The 19344-nt window shown below is 34.8% G+C and overlaps 1 pseudogene; it reads left to right on the top strand.

The window, feature by feature from the left end:
• Window positions 1-3965: 3965 nt before the first annotated feature.
• LOC120135681 lies at window positions 3966-19014 on the top strand (annotated as a pseudogene).
• The last annotated feature ends 330 nt before the right edge of the window (window positions 19015-19344 follow it).

Raw genomic sequence — 19344 nt, 5'->3', positions numbered from 1 at the left:
AATCGATGGGAAAACCAAAAGAGTCAATGCCCCTCCTAGAAATTTACGTTAGGCACTATGTAAGTCCTAGAAATTTACGTTAGGCACAATTTTTCTATAACTTGCAAAATAGCGAAGCCACCAACCAAAGCTCATTCGAGATTGTAAAGAGGAAGCAACCGCTTACACCCAACATGGTTATAATCGGGTACCAAGGACCCAATCCATCAGCTTATCAATTTTCCAAATAATGGCAAGACAACTATGAGTTAGCCCAAGCCTGCCTACATAAAGAAGGGAAAATGACTAAGAAGTGGGCAACCAAATATCGAAGGGAAGTACATTTCCAAGAAGGAGACACAGTCCTTGCCAAACTCACAAACATCTTATGCAACCAATTAACCCCCTTAGACCGATACGGGTGACACGATCTGATCTGGGGTGTCATATTAGGGCCACCGGAGTGACCCACCGTAAAAATATTGGAAAAATTAAAACTTTTATTAAAACATGTAAAATTATAAAATCATTTATAAATAAAAAAGTACATCTTATTAGTATTAAAAAATAAAACAAGTTTCAGACTCTCTCATATGTAAAACAAATTACAACCTATATGCCCCTAATCACATGCACCGTACTCCGCAAGCAACGGCGGTGGAACTTCCCTACTGAAATCGATAACTGCACTGGTACAATTCTTTTAACATGAAATGATAAGTAACAGAGAGTGAGCTTTGGGAAGCTCAATAATATAATACTACCAGATGATGCTACAAGACATGCAGATAAATGGAAAGCCATAAAATTTCCTTATTGAATTAGACGTATACATGTTTTCGGAATAAGCTGGAGTTTCACTGGTAATTCATTGATTAGAAGCCATGAAGAACTCAGTTCATAGGAAACATTCATAGTATCAAGTTTTCAGGAGATTGAATAGGACGTCTAGTATTTTCCAATCAAAACAAATGAAAAAATATAAATCATTTAAAACCATATTGGAACCCTTCAACCAAACTCCATTATGCAGTTCCCTAAAACTGCATCCATAAAGGCTTACCCTAAGCACATAACAAAGGGAGCCAACCTAAGGGTATACCTTGAGGCCTATGGGCCTACCCAGGGTATTCTTAGGTTTATAAGGATTTACCTACTGGATCAGGGTTGTACCTCCATACTCCATAATCCTATCCATATAAAAATCCAATAGAAATATGTTTTAACCGTACATCGTAATATCTGGATCGTGATCCAGTCATATGTAAAAATAGTGATAATAAAATAAACCATATAACTGATCTCCACTTGTACACCATTTATAGTTCCATGATTAACCCAAGTGAGTGCCTTGGGGCCTGAAAGCCTACCCAAGGGTCACTTTAAGGATTTACCAGCTTAATCAGAGTTGTACATCCATACTCCAGTCTACCCATATAATATTCCAATAAAATAGTTCGAGTATAATCCGTGAAAATAGGAAACCATAGATCAGAAACCAGTAAATTACTTGATTCCATAAATCATGAACAATTCACATCTTTCAGTGAAAACAGATAACTAGAGAACATATACCATGTAGTCATAGTTCTAAGCCAATAAATCATTAAATCAATGATTTCGGAAAATCACATTTTAAAACAAGTAAAATATTTACATGTCACATAAGGAACACACTAGAGAATCCAAGTATTTTTCAGGGGTACTTGATAGTTTATTAGCAATGGAAAACATGAAACTGATGTAATTTGATCGGATTACATGAATAAGGTCCTTTTGATAGTGATCGATTACTAAAGGATCTATCATACATTTAGAGTTGATACTTTAGAATCCCGCTATGATTCAGGTGCATCAGGAAAGTGTTCATGAACCTTTATACAGAATAATTCTAGATTCAGATTTACTGAGAGTAATTCCATTTCTTAATAATCAGAGGTCTTCAGGATTACGAATTGAATTATCAGGATTTTAAGTCCAAATGAACCAAATGGAGTATTCAAGATCCTTTGCATCTGAGTTACTTGTGTGATCAGTTATGGCCGGAGTGATTTGAGCTGATAAGAGAGAAATGAAGGTTCAAAACATTTACAATATGTTTCGATCTATTTGATTATCGAAATAACTTGAGTTGAACAACTCCCAGAACTAATGCACGTCGACTGGTTAATTTATTGCCCTTCCAGGGTATTCCCCCTTTAAAACCAAATTTTTTAATCCATAGTTCATCTTCAGGATCATCATTAAATATATCTTAAGGAGATGAACAAATATTCCAATAGTGCTTACTTCATTCCCACACTACAACATTATCAGGAAGGGCTGACATACTTGATTCGTGGTTTACCACCCATGGGGACAGTATATCATGTAAGTTCATCAGTATTTCCAGACCTATCCAAGCCACTCACTTAGTCCTAAGTCATTGAGGTTACTTAGGTCATTTGATTTATTCTTTTTAGAGCTGAAAGTATTATTTATTATAGGGCTTAGATGTTCCTTGAGTCATTTTACACTTTAGAGCATTTTGGTCATTTTAAGTTTTAAGCTTATCATCATAATCCAACTCAATTCTGTCAGTGACATACTTTCAATACATTAGGCTTGAATGTAATCTATTTCCTTTAGCGTTCAGGGTATTTAGATCATTTGATCATTGAATGTTATAATTATAGTTATTACGAAGCTCAAGAACCTTTCAGTAATTCCTTTAAATTCAATCATTTGCAGTTTCTCAGATAATTAGTCAAATATATCATTTCAGAGTTATTTTCACCATCCAGAGTAATATTGGTCCTTTTTTCATTACAAAGGCATTTTCGTAATTTATGTCATGGTACTCTTTTCGGTAATTTCATATCCAGGTAGACCTGGTATTTAACCTTTCAAGAGAATTATCAAACTTCATGTATCTTGAAATCGATTTCTGTCTTATACCGTTTTCTCTTTATTGAGCCGTCTGAGTCTTATAATGTTTTCTGTCTTTATTCCATTTTTACATCTGAGTCCACTGATAATTAAATACATCTAATGTATCAATTAATTATATTAATGCAATTACCATCCATCAATAAGTCCGAGAAGCATACAAAAGGTAGTAGAGTATTACCGTGATTTCATTTCCATACCGATCGACCATTTAAACTCCATTCGATCACCTCGAACTTGAATTCAACGTCCCATAATTCCTCGGATACAAAGCAACCAAATTTACGTCAGAAAATGAACTTAATTGAAAACCCAACTTGAATCTAAGAAAAAACATGGAAAAAAGGCTTACTAGGTGCGAATTTGGCAAAACGGACTTCAGAATTGGACTCAGGATGTTAAAAAATATAAAATAGGGCTTTTTCAAAATTTTGACTTTTTGGTCAAAGTCAACAGGTAGACTCGAACGAGTTGACTCAGACCGAGTTGATTCAGTGACTGGACCGAGCAAGCGGGTCGGGCAGACGAGCGGGTCGGGTAAATGGGCGGGTCAGGCAAACGGACGGGTCAAACAGAGGTTGGGCCGGTTAAAACCGGTTTTGGCCATTCTAGAAGAGCCCCACATGCGTGGAAGAGCCCTACGCGCACACGAAGGCGTGTGGCAGCGCGTGGAGACGGCGATGGCTTCGGGGTGGTCGACCGATTACTCCTAGAGCAGTTAAACACCAAAATAGACTAACATTTAAACCAAAACATCAACCAAAACCGAAAAAAAAATTTAACCAAACTATAAACCCGAAACTTACCCACGACCTCCGGTGAAAACGATGACAGTGTGATAACCCATGGGTTGGGTTTTACGAGGAAAAGACTGGTGAACCCATTGGTGATGGCGGTAATCGACTAACATTTAAACTAAAACATCAACCAAAACCGAAAAAAAAAATTTAACCAAACTATAAACCCGAAACTTACCCACGACCTCCGGTGAAAACGACGACAGTGTGATAACCCATGGGTTGGGTTTTACGAGGAAAAGACTGGTGAACCCATTGGTGATGGCGGTAAGTCTCGATGCTTGTCGATTCGGCGGGAAACGAAGAAAACATGTGCGGCGGCTGGGGGTTTTAACGAACCTTCCTGATGATTTCTACGACAAATAGTGCTGATTCAGGATGGGCTATGGGTCGGGTTGTGTTCATCAGTCGACGATGAGTCTATACGTGGCGTCGATGCGATGAACAGTGGCTGGATGATGACGAATCAAGGTAGCATAGTTGGGTCGATGAGGATGAATTTAAGGGTTAGGGATTTTGATTTTAGGGGTTTGATAATTTAGGGTTAACTGATTGGGGGTTTATTTTTCATTGGGTTTTAAAAATGATAAAATTTGAGTTCTAGCCCCTGAATTTCTGTAACTTTCTATTGAGTTAATCGATCGACGAAATAGCCAAGAGGGGGTGAATTGGCAATAAAAATTTTGGTGGAAGCTTTTGCAGAAAATTGAAAATATTTACATAGTGATTTAGAGTGGTTCGACTTTCTCAACCAAAGTGTACGTCCACTACCTTAGCTATCCACACTAAGGATTTTCTGACAAATTCACTAATTTGTTCTTTCTTTTGAGGACAAAGAGTAACTTTACAACTCCCTCAAGAATTATACCCAAAATTCTTGAGAACACTCTCTCCGAAGGAGAAATACACAAATTTGTAAACTTACAGAAAAACCTCATAAGGTAAGATGTTTGCACAATTCCAGAACAAATAAAGAACACTAAAAAATGAATACAATTGAGCACAATAATTGTTCTTGAAAGGAAAATGAATATTGAATGAAAATTTTGCTTGAAATGCTCAAACTTGAGGTTTGATGCTTTCTCTTTGATTCTCTAGCATCTCTTCTTAATTCATGTTGATAAATGGCTCCTAAGCTTGTTTAAATACTCTTTGGATCACTTCTAAACGTTGGGGATCATTAGTGGCGTCAATAGAGCCGTTAGTGTGTTAAAACAATTAAATAAAATAGTTGGGGGCATGTGTGTATCGATGCATAGCCAAGGTGCATCGATGCATAACCAAGGTGCATCTGTACACTAGGCGTAAAATTCAAATATTTCGACCGTTATAAGACTTAGTGCATCGATACACTAGGGGTGCATCGGTACACTAATTACATTCCATGTTTCAAATGAGCCTGGAGTGCATCGATGCATGGTATGTGCATCGGTACACAAAATGCATTCAATGTTCAAAATATTCAAGAGTGCATCGATGCATGGCTTGTGCATCGGTACACAAAATGCATTCGAAATGGAGTGCATCGATGCATCAAGTAGTGCATCGGTACATCCCTACATAAAATTGATTTTTGGCTCGTTTTTGGTTCGAAATACTTTGTAAAAATTGTTTCATAATTATTTTAAGTATAAAACACAATTTTACACTTTAGTAAGGATTGAAATTGACCTTTGAAATCCTTGGAGTAATATTTGTGATATTCGAATAATTAAATCGAATATATTTTGAAAAATGTTTATAAAATCTTAAAATTCAATAACACTTAATTTGTTATATCGAAACATCAAAATGTTTTCAACAATCTCCCCCTTTTTGATATAAAAAACATTTGAGTAATTTTAAGATTTTCTTTGAAGAATATTTTTGAATTTGTTTTGTAAAATTACTCCCCCTTACTATAACATATCTTCTCCCCCCCTTTTTGTTAAATTAAAAAGACTCAAATGTTTTAAACAAGGTTTTGAAAATTTAGCCAATTTATTTTAAATAAATATAGCTTAAGCTGCTAAGATCACAATCAAGAGAAAGGTTAGCCATTAGTTTCATAAATCAATATTCATGAACAATGTGTAATAGTAAATTGGTCATTTTCTAAATGATGTAAATGATGCAAAAATTAATAAACATTAAGCTCAAATTAAAAATTCAATCAAACCAAATATATAAGCATTCAAAGTTTAAACATCCAACATCCATAACAAATTCAAACATCAAAAACAATCCAAAAAATCAATCTACAATCATCCAAAAACATTCAAAATGTTTTAACAATAAGTCATAAATCCAAGAAAACTAAAACAAGATAGGTCTAGTCATCCAAAGGAGGATCGAGAGGAGGAGGATAACGTGCTCTCATCTCGAGTATGAGCGCATCTAAATGTTCATTCATCTCCCGTTGTTGAGCCCCCATAGCAGTTAGATGAGATTCTATGGATGCAAACCTTAGATCAAATGACTCCAAAAATGATCGAAAATATGGAGGCATTTGACCCTCTTGCTGTGCCAGCTTGTCCTTAAGTGCTTCATCGTCAATATCGTCGATATATTGCATAAGTTGCTAAAGCTCTGGATCATCATCCGCTACCGGTGCCGGAGGAGGTGGAACTCATGAGGAGCTAGCTCCCGGTGTTTTCTCAGAGGTTCGAACCCATTGGACACCTTCCTTTTTCCATCCCGATTTCTTTAAGGAGGTGAGATTGAGTTGGTTCTGGAGAGGGATGGGAATATAAAGAGTGACCCTAAGACCGAGTTTGATAAATACTGAGAAGACAACCTTAAACTAAAGTTTCTACATTCTTAGATGGAACAATATTTACGGTATCTACTAACTCACTAAAAATGATTTGTGGCAGATTTATTTTCTTGTTATGTTAGATATAATGTATACACCATAAATCTATAACTCTTAGTGAGGAGTACCTACCTCCGGATGGTCTAAACCACCAAGAGATCATCATATGAAGGAATCTATCGTGATGAGTTCTTAGGGTACTTACACTATCCTTAGACTTATAGGGTGTTGCCACAGTTTTCTTTTCATTATATAAACCTAAGTTATCTAGTCCAAAATGGGTAGCGATTGTGTCAGAGTCAATAAAAGAGAATTGACCTAAAAGATAGGATCGAATTCCTATGGTTTCGGATTGGCGATCATTTTGGACACATACCGTGTTGGAATAGAAGATGCGGACTAATTGATGATAAACGATAGGTTTGAGTTGAAAAAGTTTATTAAACTTCCAGGATTTAAGAGTAGGAAGATATTGAAAATTCGTATATTCCATAGCTTGGATCGAAGGGATACACTCTTCCCGGATTTTGTATGATTCAAAAAAAGTATGGTACCTATGGTAGAGATCTTGTCTACGACCAAGCACATTGAAACAAGAGTTTATAATAGTCATATTTGGGTCATTCGAGTTTGGATTTGGATTAGGTGGTGAAGGAGGAATGGGAGATCGGTTTGGACTCGAACGACTTGATGACGACCTAGGGCGTTTAGACATGGTTCAAGAAATCGGAATAGATAAGGTAACCTGCAAATTTGAAACACATGTATGCAAATATAATCATCCCAAAACTCAAATGAGTCAGCAATATTCAAGGTTCTCTAAATTGAATCCTAATGGGCAAAGTTTTGAAAACTATTTTGGAAATAAATGTTTAAGAATTATAATATGTATAGTTTTCATAATATAATACAATTCAATCAAAAACAACAATTTTTAAATTAAAATATTTTTTTAATTTCGAAAATGCAAAGAAAATTTTGAAAAATTGTGTGTTTTTGACGAAATTGGTTGTAAAATCTAGTCTAGACTCATCATATAATCAATGCCCGATATATAGTTCAACCTAGAACTAATCAAAACTAGTCCTAAGTTCAAAATTGATAAAATAGTAGTTTTAGAAAAATACCTTGAAGATTTTCGGATTTGAGTGAGATTGGATGAAATTTGCACGATTTTAATGATTGTAGCAAGATTAGGAGTTGATAAACGAGAAGATTCTAACTTGAATCATTGGTTTTGAGAAATTTTAGAGAGAGGTTAAGAGAGAGTGAGGCGCATGACTATGAGTATTTAGGTTTTGGTTTTGAGAAAAATGAAGAAATTAGGCATTTAAACCCAAAATCCCGATAGGTGTATCGATGCACAGTAGAGTGCATCGATGCACATTCAATGAGTGCATCAGTGCACCTTTATGGCATATCGATGCACATTCAAGGGATACATTGGTACACTATCTAGTGTATCGATGCACAAAGCACAAAAATGTCAAAAATCTGTATTAAACACTTAAAATGCTAAATTAATTAGCTCTAATGGTATTGGCAACTCATAGATCGAAAATTAACTATGTTCAATCAATCAAATCTATCCTTAAACATTATTTGAACATATAATTAATTTTCACTAAGAATCATAAACTCCCCCTAATAATAGCAAATAATGCAATCAAAAATATTATTTTTATAAGCATTTTTCATTTCTAATTAAAAGTGCTAAACTTATTTTAAACACTAAGTGAAGATAGGTCAGTTAAACCTAATTCTCTCCTAAGTGTACAAAATCTTTCTTTATCTAAAGGTTTTGTAAAAATATCCGCTAATTGATGCAAAGTATCAACAAATTCTAGAACTTCATCTTCTTTAGCGACATGATCTCTAATGAAATGATGTCTAATTCAATGTGCTTAGTTCTTGAGTGTTTGATGGGATTTTTAGTGAGACAAATAACACTAGTATTTTCAAACTTGATAGGTATGGTATCTACTTCAATTCCATAATATAAAAGTTGTTGTTTCATCCATAAAACTTGTGCACAACAGCTACCGGTTGAAATATATTCCGCTTCAGTGGTAGATAATGCAACACAATTTTGTTTCTTTGAAAACTATGAAATTAGCATATTTCCTAGGAATTGACAAGTACCAGAGGTGTTTTCCTATCTATTTTGCATCCTCTATAATTCGCATCAGAGAAGGCATGCAAGCTAAAGCTAGAGTCTCTAGGATACCAAAGTCCTAAACTAGAAGTGTCCTTAAGGTATCTAAAGATTCTCTTAACAGCTAGTAAATGTGATTCCTTAGGGCATGATTGTAATCTAGCACATAAGCAAACACTAAACATAATGTCTGGTTTACTTGCAGTTAGATAAAGCAAAGAGCCAATCATTGATCTATATAATTCAACATCCACACATTTACCTCCATCTTTGTCAAGCTTTGTAGATGAGCTCATTGGAGTGGCATAAGGTTTCCCATTTTCCAATCCAAATTTCTTGAGCATATCTTTGATATATTTTTCTTGATTGATGAAGATGCCATTTTTTCTTTTCTTGATTTGGAGTCCGAAGAAAAATGAGAGCTTGCCCATCATGCTCATCTCGAATTTACTCTGCATCAGCTTAGAAAATTCTTGGCAAAGAACATCAATAGTAGAACCAAATATTATATCATCAACATAAATTTGAACTAGTAATAAATCTTTACCTTTATGCTTTAAAAACAATGTAGTGTTAACCTTCCCTTTTGAATAACCTTTTTCAATTAAAAAATTTGACAATCTTTCATAGCAAGCTCTAAGAGCTTGTTTTAAACCATAAAGTGCTTTTGTCAATTTAAAAACATGATCTGGAAATTTTGAATCTTCAAAACCAGGAGGTTGTTCCACATACACTTCTTTTTTTATAAAACCATTTAAAAATACACTTTTAACATCCATTTTATATAATTTAAATTCATTGGAACATGCAAATGCTAATAACAGTCTAATTGCTTCCATCCTAGCTACGGGAGCGTATGTTTCATCATAGTCTATGTCTTCTTCTTGAGTATAGCCTTGAGCAACAAGCCTAGCCTTGTTTCTCACTATATTACCAATTTCATCAAGCTTATTCCTAAATACTCATCTAGTACATACATTAGATTTATTACTAGGCCTTTCAACTAATGTCCATACTTTACTTCTCTCAAATTGATTTAACTCTTCTTGCATAGCCATAATCTAATGTTCATCATTTAATACTTCTTTAATATTCTTAGGCTCTATGCATGAGAAGAATGTAACATAATTATATATATTTCTAAAAGAAGATCGAGTTGTTACCCCTTTGGATGGATCACCTATTATCTCACCATCCTTGACATAGTTGTATTCTCTTGGGTAAGAGACTTCTCTTTCTTCAATGGTTGGATTCTGGAGAATATCATGAGTTTCCTCATCTTTCGTTTCTTCATTTTATGATGGTTATCCAACGTCATGTCTAACGTCATTTTTGTTTACAATACCTACATCATCATTCACACAAGAATCCTTCCTCGGAATGGGATTATCATCGAAAACAACTTGTATAAACTCTTCTACAACTAAAGTTCTTTCATTAAATACCCGATAAGCTTTAAAATTTAAGGAATAACCCAAAAAAATTCCTTCATCACTTTTAGCATCAAATTTGCCTAGATTTTCTTTACCGTTGTTTAAAACAAAACATTTACATCCAAAATGATGAAAATAGCAAATGTTAGGCTTTTTATATTTGAAAAGTTCATATGGATTTTTCTTTAAAATAGGCCTAATCATTACACGATTATTAATATAACAAGCGGTATTTATGGTTTTCGCCAAAAAATATTTTGGCAAATTGTTTTCACAAAGCATGAATCTAACCATTTCTTCTAAAGTTTGATTTTTCCTCTCAACAACTCCATTTTGTTGAGGGGTTCTCGGTGCTGAAAATTATGGCTAATACCATTAGAATTACAAAAATCAGTAAATCCAAGATTTTCAAATTCAGTACCATGATCACTCATAATACTAGTTATGGAGTAACCTTTTTCATTTTGGATTACTTTTGAAAACGTGGTGATTTTTTCTAATGCTTCATCTTTAGTACTTAAAAATAGAACCCAAGTATATCTAGAATAGTCATCTACTAATACAAAGCAATATTGTTTTCCACCCAAGCTAACAGTCCTAATTGGCCCAAAAAGATCTATATGGATCAATTGTAATACTCTACTAGTTGATACATCATTAATGGACTTAAAGGAAGCTCTTTGATGTTTTCCTTTAGCACAAGCATCACAGATTTTATCTTTATCAAATTTTAGCTTTGGCAATCCTCTTTCTAAATCTCCTTGAATTAGTCGTTGTAAAACACTCATACTTGTATGTCCTAGTCTGCTATGCCATAACCAACTATCATGTTCATCCTTAGCAACTAGGCATAAATTAGTCATATTTATAGAATCTAAATGCACCATGTATATGTTTCATATTCTATGACCAACAAGCATAATCTGATTAGATACAATGTCAATGACTTTACAACCATGTGTTTCAAATAAGTCATTGTATCCTTTATCACAAAATTGGCTAATACTCAATAGATTATGATTTAACCCATTCACATATAAAACATTTTGAATTTGTATGGAAGAGGTATTACCTATAGTACTTATACCTTCAATGTGACCTTTTGAATTATCACCAAAAGTCACATATCCTTTATTTTTGTCGTTAAGCTCGATGAACCGGCTCTTGTCTCCGGTCATATGTCTTGACCATCCACTATCAAGGTACCATGAATTTGAACTTGTTCTCGTGCCTTGTAGCAATGCTCCTTTCCCTACAAACATAGATTAATTTTTTATTTTTGGTACCCAATTTCTTTTGGGTCTATATTCATTAGTTTCCAAAATTCTAGTCCCCTTAGGTATCCATTTGTGTAGGATATCCTTATCTTTAGTAGTAATGAGTTCTTTAGGAACCCATATACTTCTTTAAAACTATTTCTAACAAAGTTGGATTTTGAACTTTCTCCATTTTCAAAATGTCTTATTCCAACTTTATCAAAAGAAGCTTTAAGATCATCAATTTTCTTTTGATGATCATCATTTACTCTTGAAAGTAAATTATGTAAATCAATATTTTTCTTTTTAAACTCATCTAGTTTGATTTGCAAATATTTTTATTTTACTTTCAAGATCTTTGTTGGTCTTGGATATGAGATTATTTTCATTTTTCAATTTTGAAATATCATTTTTGTATCTTAAAAATAGTTTCTCATAATCCGAAGCCAACCCAATATATTTCTCTAATAGATCATCAAAAGAATAATCTTCGAAATTAAATGAGCTAGAGGTTACCTGAGAGCTTTCCCCGATGGCCATCAAGCACAAGTTTGCTACTTCTTGTTCCTCTTCATCGGAACCTTCATCATCGCTCTATGTAGCCACATGAGCTTTGTGTTTATTCTTCGATTGACCCTTCTTCTTCAATTGTTGGCAATCATATTTGACATGAACCGGCTTTTTGCATTCGTAGCAAATGATCGAGTCTTTCTTCTTTGATTCAATTTTGAAGCCTTTATTTCGTTTGAATTTTCTTCCTCGGTTGGGCTTCATCAATTTTCTGAATCGTTTGGCAAATAATGTCATTTCCTCATCATCGTCATCTTCATCCGAATCACTCTCATCTCTTGTAGATTTGAGAGCAACTCCCACGTTCTTCTTTTTCTTCTTCTCCCTCTCTGTCTCATCAATCTTCTCGAGGTCTACCTCATCTTGAAGCATTATTTCATGAGTGAGGAGAGATCCAATTAACTCTTCGAGAGTTAAAGACTTTAAGTTTTTAGCCTTGATGATTGTTAAATTCTTTGATTGCCAGGATTTTAAAAGAGAGTAAACTAACTTCCTCACAAGCTTTTCGTTTGGAATGATCTCTCCATATGATTTGAGACCATTGACAATCGTGGAAAATCTATCCGTCATAGCTTTGATATCTTCATCCGGTTTCATCCTGAAATTTTCATAGCTATGAGTTAGAAGACTAATTTAGATTCTTTTACCTCATATGTGCCTTCATGAGTGACTTGAAGTTTATCCCATATCTCCTTGGCGGTTGTACAAGATGAAACTCTCCCGTATTCATCTAGTCCAAGAGCACAAAAAATAATATGGATAGCCTTTGAGTTGAGTTTGAACATTCTTGTCTCTGCTTCACTCCACAATCTTGAATGAGTGGAAGGAATGAAATATCCGTCTTCTATGATATTCCATGCTCCCATGTCAATTGCTTGAATGAAGTACTTCATTCTATTCTTCCAATAAGCATAATTAGCTCCATTTAAGAAAGGAGGTTTGTTAATGGGCATAGAATCAAGAACGAAGTCAGAGTTTGAAGTGGAGGCCATTGATGACTTAAATATCGATATAACACTTCTCGAATCGACTCAAGAGGCGATTAAAACTTCAAATAAGTGAGACTCTGATACCAATTGTTGAGTTAATCGATTGACGAAATAGCCAAGAGAGGCTGAATTGGCAATAAAAATTTTGGTGGAAGCTTTTGCAGAAAATTGAAAAATTTGCACAGTTATTTAGAGTGGTTCAACTTTCTCAACCAAAGTCTACGTCCACTACCTTAGCTATCCACAATAAGGATTTTCCAACAAATTCACTAATTTGTTCTTTCTTTTAAGGTCAAAGAGTAACCTTACAACTCCTTCAAGAATTATATCCAAAATTCTTGAGAACACTCTCTCCCAAAGAGAAATACACAAATTTGTAAACTTACAGAAACACATCACAAGGTAGAATGTTTGCACAATTCTAGAACAAAGAAAGAACACTAAAAATGAATTCAATTGAGCACAATAATTGTTCTTGAATGCAAAATGAATATTGAATGAAAATTTGGCTTGAAATGCTCAAACTTGAGGTTTGATGCTTTCTCTTTGATTCTCTAGCTTATCTTCTTAATTCTTGTTGATCAATGGCTCCTAAGCTTGTTTAAATACTCTTTGGATCACTTCTAAACGTTGGGATCATTAGTGGAGTCAATAGAGCCTTTAGTGTGTGAAAATAATTAAATAAAACAGTTGGGAGCGTATGTGCATCGATGCATAGCCAAGGTGAATCGGTACACTAGGTGTAAAATTCAAATATTTCGACTGTTATAAGACTTAGTGCATTGTTACACTAAGGGTGCATCGATACACTAATTACATTCAATGTTTCAAATGAGCCTAGAGTGCGTCGATGCATGGTATGTGCATCAGTACACAAAATGCATTCGATGTTTCAAAATATTCAAGAGTGCATCGATGCAAGACTTGTGCATCACAAATGCTTTCGAAATGGAGTGCATCGATGCATCATGTAGTGCATCGGTACATCCCTACATAAAATTGATTTTTGGCTCGTTTTTTGTTCGAAAGACTTTGTAAAAATTGTTTCAAAAATATTTTAAGTATAAAACACAATTTTACACTTTAGTAAGGATTGAAATTGACCTTTGAAATCCTTAGAGTAATGTTTGTGATATTCGAATAATTAAATCGAATATACTTTGAAAAATGTTTATAAAATCTTAAAATTCAATAACACTTAATATGTTATATCGAAACATCAAAATATTTTCAACACTTTCTAAAACTACCTTTAAATTTCAAAAACCTATAAATTAACCATATTTTGGGGTTTGATAACCAAGACAGACATAAAGGGTTGGTGTGAAGATACGAAGGACCATTCAAAATCAAGAAACGCATAGGTACCATGGCCTATAAGTTAGACTTGCCACAAACCATCAGGGCTCACCCTGTGTTACATGTGAGCCTACTCAAGCCTTTTCATCTAGAAAAAGATGATCTCGATCGAAGTATTTCCCATTGAGATCAAATTGGAATAAAAGCCTCTTACGAAAGGGAAGTTGAAGCCATCCACGTTGAAAGAGCCAATCACTGAGTGGGGCATAAACCAAGGCACGAATACCTTGTTCAATTGAAAGGGCTTCCCAAAAGCGAAGGGAGCTAGGAACCTACCGAAACCCTATGGCAATTTAAGGACAAAATCGAGCAATTTCATTCAAGCAAGCGACGAGGGCGTGGCTAGAACTAGTGGGGGAGAATGTCATGGGCCACGACCATGAGGGCGAGTCCAACATAAACCAGAGAACATCCGCGCACTAAAGCACTTCCTGGCCCAGACGCATCAAGCGGCGCTCCAAGTCTGCCCCAAAATACACCAAGGGATACGCCAAGCCCGCACCAGAATTGGATAAGGCAGAGCACACTGTGACTCGGGCCCTCTCCAAGCTAAGGCCGACCCTCTCTAAGAAAAAGGACAAAGCCACCATCATTGTTTAAGTAGGATTCAACCTTTATACATTTAACTAAAGTAAGGATGTACTTTTAGTTAGAGTAGAAGTAGACTTAGTCATTAACTCTTAGGGTATTCTCATTATAAAAGGGGGCCTCCCCACTCCCATTGTATTCATTCATTCTTTCTCTTGGAAATAAGACTAACCTGACTTTCAAGCCAAATACTCTCGTGCCTCTCTTATTTCCGTTCATAATCTCTTTGTGCGTACATTCATAATCTCGTGCCTCCTCACCCCCATTGTATTCATTCATTCATTCTTATTTCAAGCCAAGCAACCAAACTTAGGTTTCAAGGCTGCCTTATCGCAAAACAACCGAGCAAAGCGACTAAGGGGGGTCGCACTGACCAGCTAGCTAACAGTCTAGCCCCGTGTCACCATTCAATTCAATGTGATACTAGTATGTATATATTTAGCACATATATGTTCTATTTATAAAGTTTTTCATATATTTAAAAAAGAGTTAATTGCATCATATGTCCCTAAACTATACTCTCATTTTAAATTGGTACTTAAACATTTGAATATTCTAATTTCACCTCAAACTACGAATCTCATTCTAAATTAGTCTTTAAACTTTTGAACATTCTAGTTTCATCCACAAACCATGAGTCTCATTCTAAAGTGGGCCTCAAACTTTTGAAATTCATTCCCAAATTCATACAAATGTGTAATTAGTTTCAACCATAATTTAGCCGAAACTTTTTCTTCTCAAACATATAATAATATGACTAGAACCTATCAAGTGACCTCAGTGGTTAAGAGTAGTGTTGTTCTCCCTAAACGTAATGAGATCGAGCAACTTTGTATGTGGGATGTACGTGTTGTCAATTATTAAGAAAGATTTTAAACAAATATTACTTTGCAATCATCTCATATTTTTTTAAAAAAAAACTTGACCCAACAATTTTATTAACAAACGTGATTAGTATATAGTTTAAGAATTCGAGGACCAATTTTAAATGAAAATATGAAGAGATGCCACTTTCCAAAGTGTAATTCAGAACACTAGAATGAACAATTGAAGAGAGAGATATTCTCTGCGGGCCACTTAAATCTTTCTCAAACATTAGCATTCGTAAATTCCATGTTTAAGCGTTCTAATTTCGGATGCCCATCCATGATGGATTCTGATGCTGTAGTATCATCATTAGCATCAATAATTTCCGATATTTCCTGGTCCCCAACTAGTGTAGGTTGCTAACAACAACGAGAATATGAATCAACAAGCACATGTAAGTTTCCTGTAAACACTGCCCACACATGAATATCATCAGTCCATACAATTTTTTTTTTTGTAAAAAAAATAGGACACATTCCTTCGAAATTGATGGAATTGCAGAGCCATATCTCTCTCATAATCCAACGTTAAACGAGTGCTGAATAACCATTGAATCCATTCAAGTGTCCTCACACAGAAACTACATACATATAATATTCTTATTAAAATAGATCCAATTAAAAAAAATCACTTACATGATCAAATTCAACGTAGAAGTCAAACTTAAATCGAAAAATCAAAATTTTAAAAATAGCCAATATAAAGTCAAAAGTTAAACTTGAAAAGGTCATCGAATTTGTCCATATCACGTGTAATTAAAAATATTATATTTATTTTTATTATTATATTATTCTGGATACTCTTTTTATAAGAATAATTTTCTCTAAAATATTATTTATATCTTACATAATATTTTTAAATGTACCCTATTTATGCACGAACCAACTTTTCTGGTTAAAAAAATCGTTGTTATTTCTATAGGTCACGAGTTCAAATATCAACGGTTTCAACAAGGTGATTGAACGTTTATTATCAAAAGATTGAAAGTATTTAAAACAGATACGGTTTGTAATTACTTTAACTTAATAAAAAAATATACAATATTTATAAAGTTGTATTTATCTTTAATTTGTTTATATATATATATATATATATATATATTAAAAATATATTTCTTACGTTTTTTTTAAATATTATGTTTAGAATTAATAAAAATCACATTTATAATTTTTATTATTTAAAATAATATAAAAATTAATTTAATATAGTATTAGTCAATTCGGATACCCAAATTGAAAATTTTCTTATCTAAGATCCAAACTGATCAGGCAGAGGGGTCCAACCGGTAAACCCAGGTTCAATATAACAAGTGGATGCTCCAAAGAGATCGCATAACGCGGAACTCAGGCTAAATGAACCGCTACTTCCAATTCTTTGAACAATGAGACATTCCTTCAAATCTTCACCAACTGACGACCAAGATCATCTCTTTGTAGAGATCCGGTCTCATCACAACCGCTCGCAAACTGTTCGACGAAATGCCTCACAAAGACTCAATTACTTGGAACGCTATTTCAAGCTACTCTCAACTGGGTCTTCACAAAGATGCTCTCTCCCTTTTCCATCTCATGAGGTTTGCCAACGCTAAGCCCGACCACTTCACCTTCACATCAACTCTAAACGCTTGTTCAGGCTTCGGCTCATTTCGAAATGGAACAAAAGCCCACGCATTAATCATTACTTTCGGGTACCAATACTATTTACCTGTTAACAACTCTCTTGTTGATATGTATGGGAAATATTTAGATCCCGGTAGTGCAAGAAAAGTGTTTCAAGAGATAGGTCAAAGTCTAAGAAATGATGTAACTTGGTGTTCTCTTTTATTTGCTTATGTTAATTCTGGTCAGTTTGATATTGCATTTAAAACCTTTAATGGCATGCCAGAAAAGGTGTTAGTTACTTGGAACATTATGATCTCGAGTTTTTCCCTGTATGGGGAGGTTGAAATGTGTATTAATTTGCTTAAAGAAATGAATGAAAGTTTGTGTCGCACTCCTGATCACTTGACTTTTAGTTTTCTAATGAATGCGTGTACTTAAAAGAATTGGATTATGCATATGGGCGTGCAGTGCATGGTTTTATTATTAGAACCGGTTAGTGCTTGGCTGTGGAAGTGAAGAATTCAATTTTGAGCTTTTATGCTAAACTTGGTTGCATGGATGTTGCTATAAAAGAGTTTGAATATGTAGGACTACTCAATCTAGTGTCTTGGAATGCCATGATTGATGGCTATGTAAAAATGGGGAACACCTTTGAAGCCGTTAATGTGTTTCAACGCATACCGGAGAAGAATGTGATTTCATGGACTAGTATGGTTGCAGGGTATGCAAGAAATGGGGAAGGAGAACAAGCTCTTAAGCTGTTTGTTCAGATGGTGAGGAGTTCTGTATGCCCAGATGACTTCACATTCGGAGCTATACTTCATGCGTGTTCGAGTTTGGCAGTACTTGGTTTTGGTAAAATGGTCCATGGTTGTGTGATTAGATACGGATTTCAAGTCTGTCTATGCTGGAAATGGCCTGGTTAACACGTATGCCAAATGTGGGGATATCAAAGGCTCAAGCTAAGCATTTGATGAAATTCTTGACAAGGATTTGGTTTCTTGGAATGCAATGCTGTTTGGATTTGGAATGCATGGGTTGGCTACTCAAGCATTACAGGTCTATGATGATATGGTGGCACATGGGATGAAACCAGATAAAGTTAGCTTCATAGGCTTGTTGATGATTTGTAGCCATACAGGCCTTATCAATAAAGGTCGTTTATTTTTTGCTTTGATGGGCTCTGTTTATGGTCTTACTTACGAGATAGATCATGTAGCATGCACGGTGGATATGCTTGGCCGGGGTGGATACTTTGCAGAGGCGAAAGAGTTGGCTAGTAAATACTTGGAAAAAGATACAGCTGAGGCTAAGAGCAGCTCACATGAAGCCTTGCTAGGAGCATATTCCATTCATGGGGATGTCGAGATGGGGGTTAGTATTGGGGATGAATTCCAGTACAGTTTAGACTCTAAAAAATATGTGTGATGGTTATTATCGAACTTGTATTGTGCTAGTGGGAAGTGGAAGGAAGCTGAGAGTGTTAGGAGAGAAATGGTGGATCAAGGGATAAAGAAAATGCCGGGTTATAGTTGGATTGAAGTGAAAAATAAGGTTACTCTTTTTGTTGCTGGTTTCATTTCACACCCATATAGGGAAGAGTTACAGAAGATATTAAACCCTCTTGAATAAAAATGAGAAATCCATTCTAGTTTTCAATTTTGAAAAATATATTTTGGAAGAATCCAATTTACATTTTTTAGCTAGTAGTTAGGATGTTTCTACTATCGAAAAGAAAATAAAAGGTTTTGAGCAAGTATGTGCAAGTGCTGCCATTCAGATAACTTGGTTTTGTGGGAGTCTTTGACTGCATGCCTACCAGAAATCAAGTGCTGAAGATTGTGGTTATATGTAACCCCCTCAGACCGATGAGGGTAACCAGATCTGATTCGGGGTGTCACATTTGGGCTACCAAAGCGACCATTATAAAAAATAGCGGAAAATTTAATTTTTTTTTATCAAAACATGTAAACTCATAAAATCATTTATCAATATTAAGAAATGAAACAGATTTTCAGACTCGTATAT

This window comes from Hibiscus syriacus, unplaced genomic scaffold, assembly GCF_006381635.1.
Source record: "Hibiscus syriacus cultivar Baekdansim isolate YM2019G1 unplaced genomic scaffold, ASM638163v2 tig00110610_pilon, whole genome shotgun sequence".
In the NCBI taxonomy this organism is placed as follows: domain Eukaryota; kingdom Viridiplantae; phylum Streptophyta; class Magnoliopsida; order Malvales; family Malvaceae; genus Hibiscus; species Hibiscus syriacus.
This window is presented reverse-complemented; position numbering and strand designations above follow the sequence as displayed.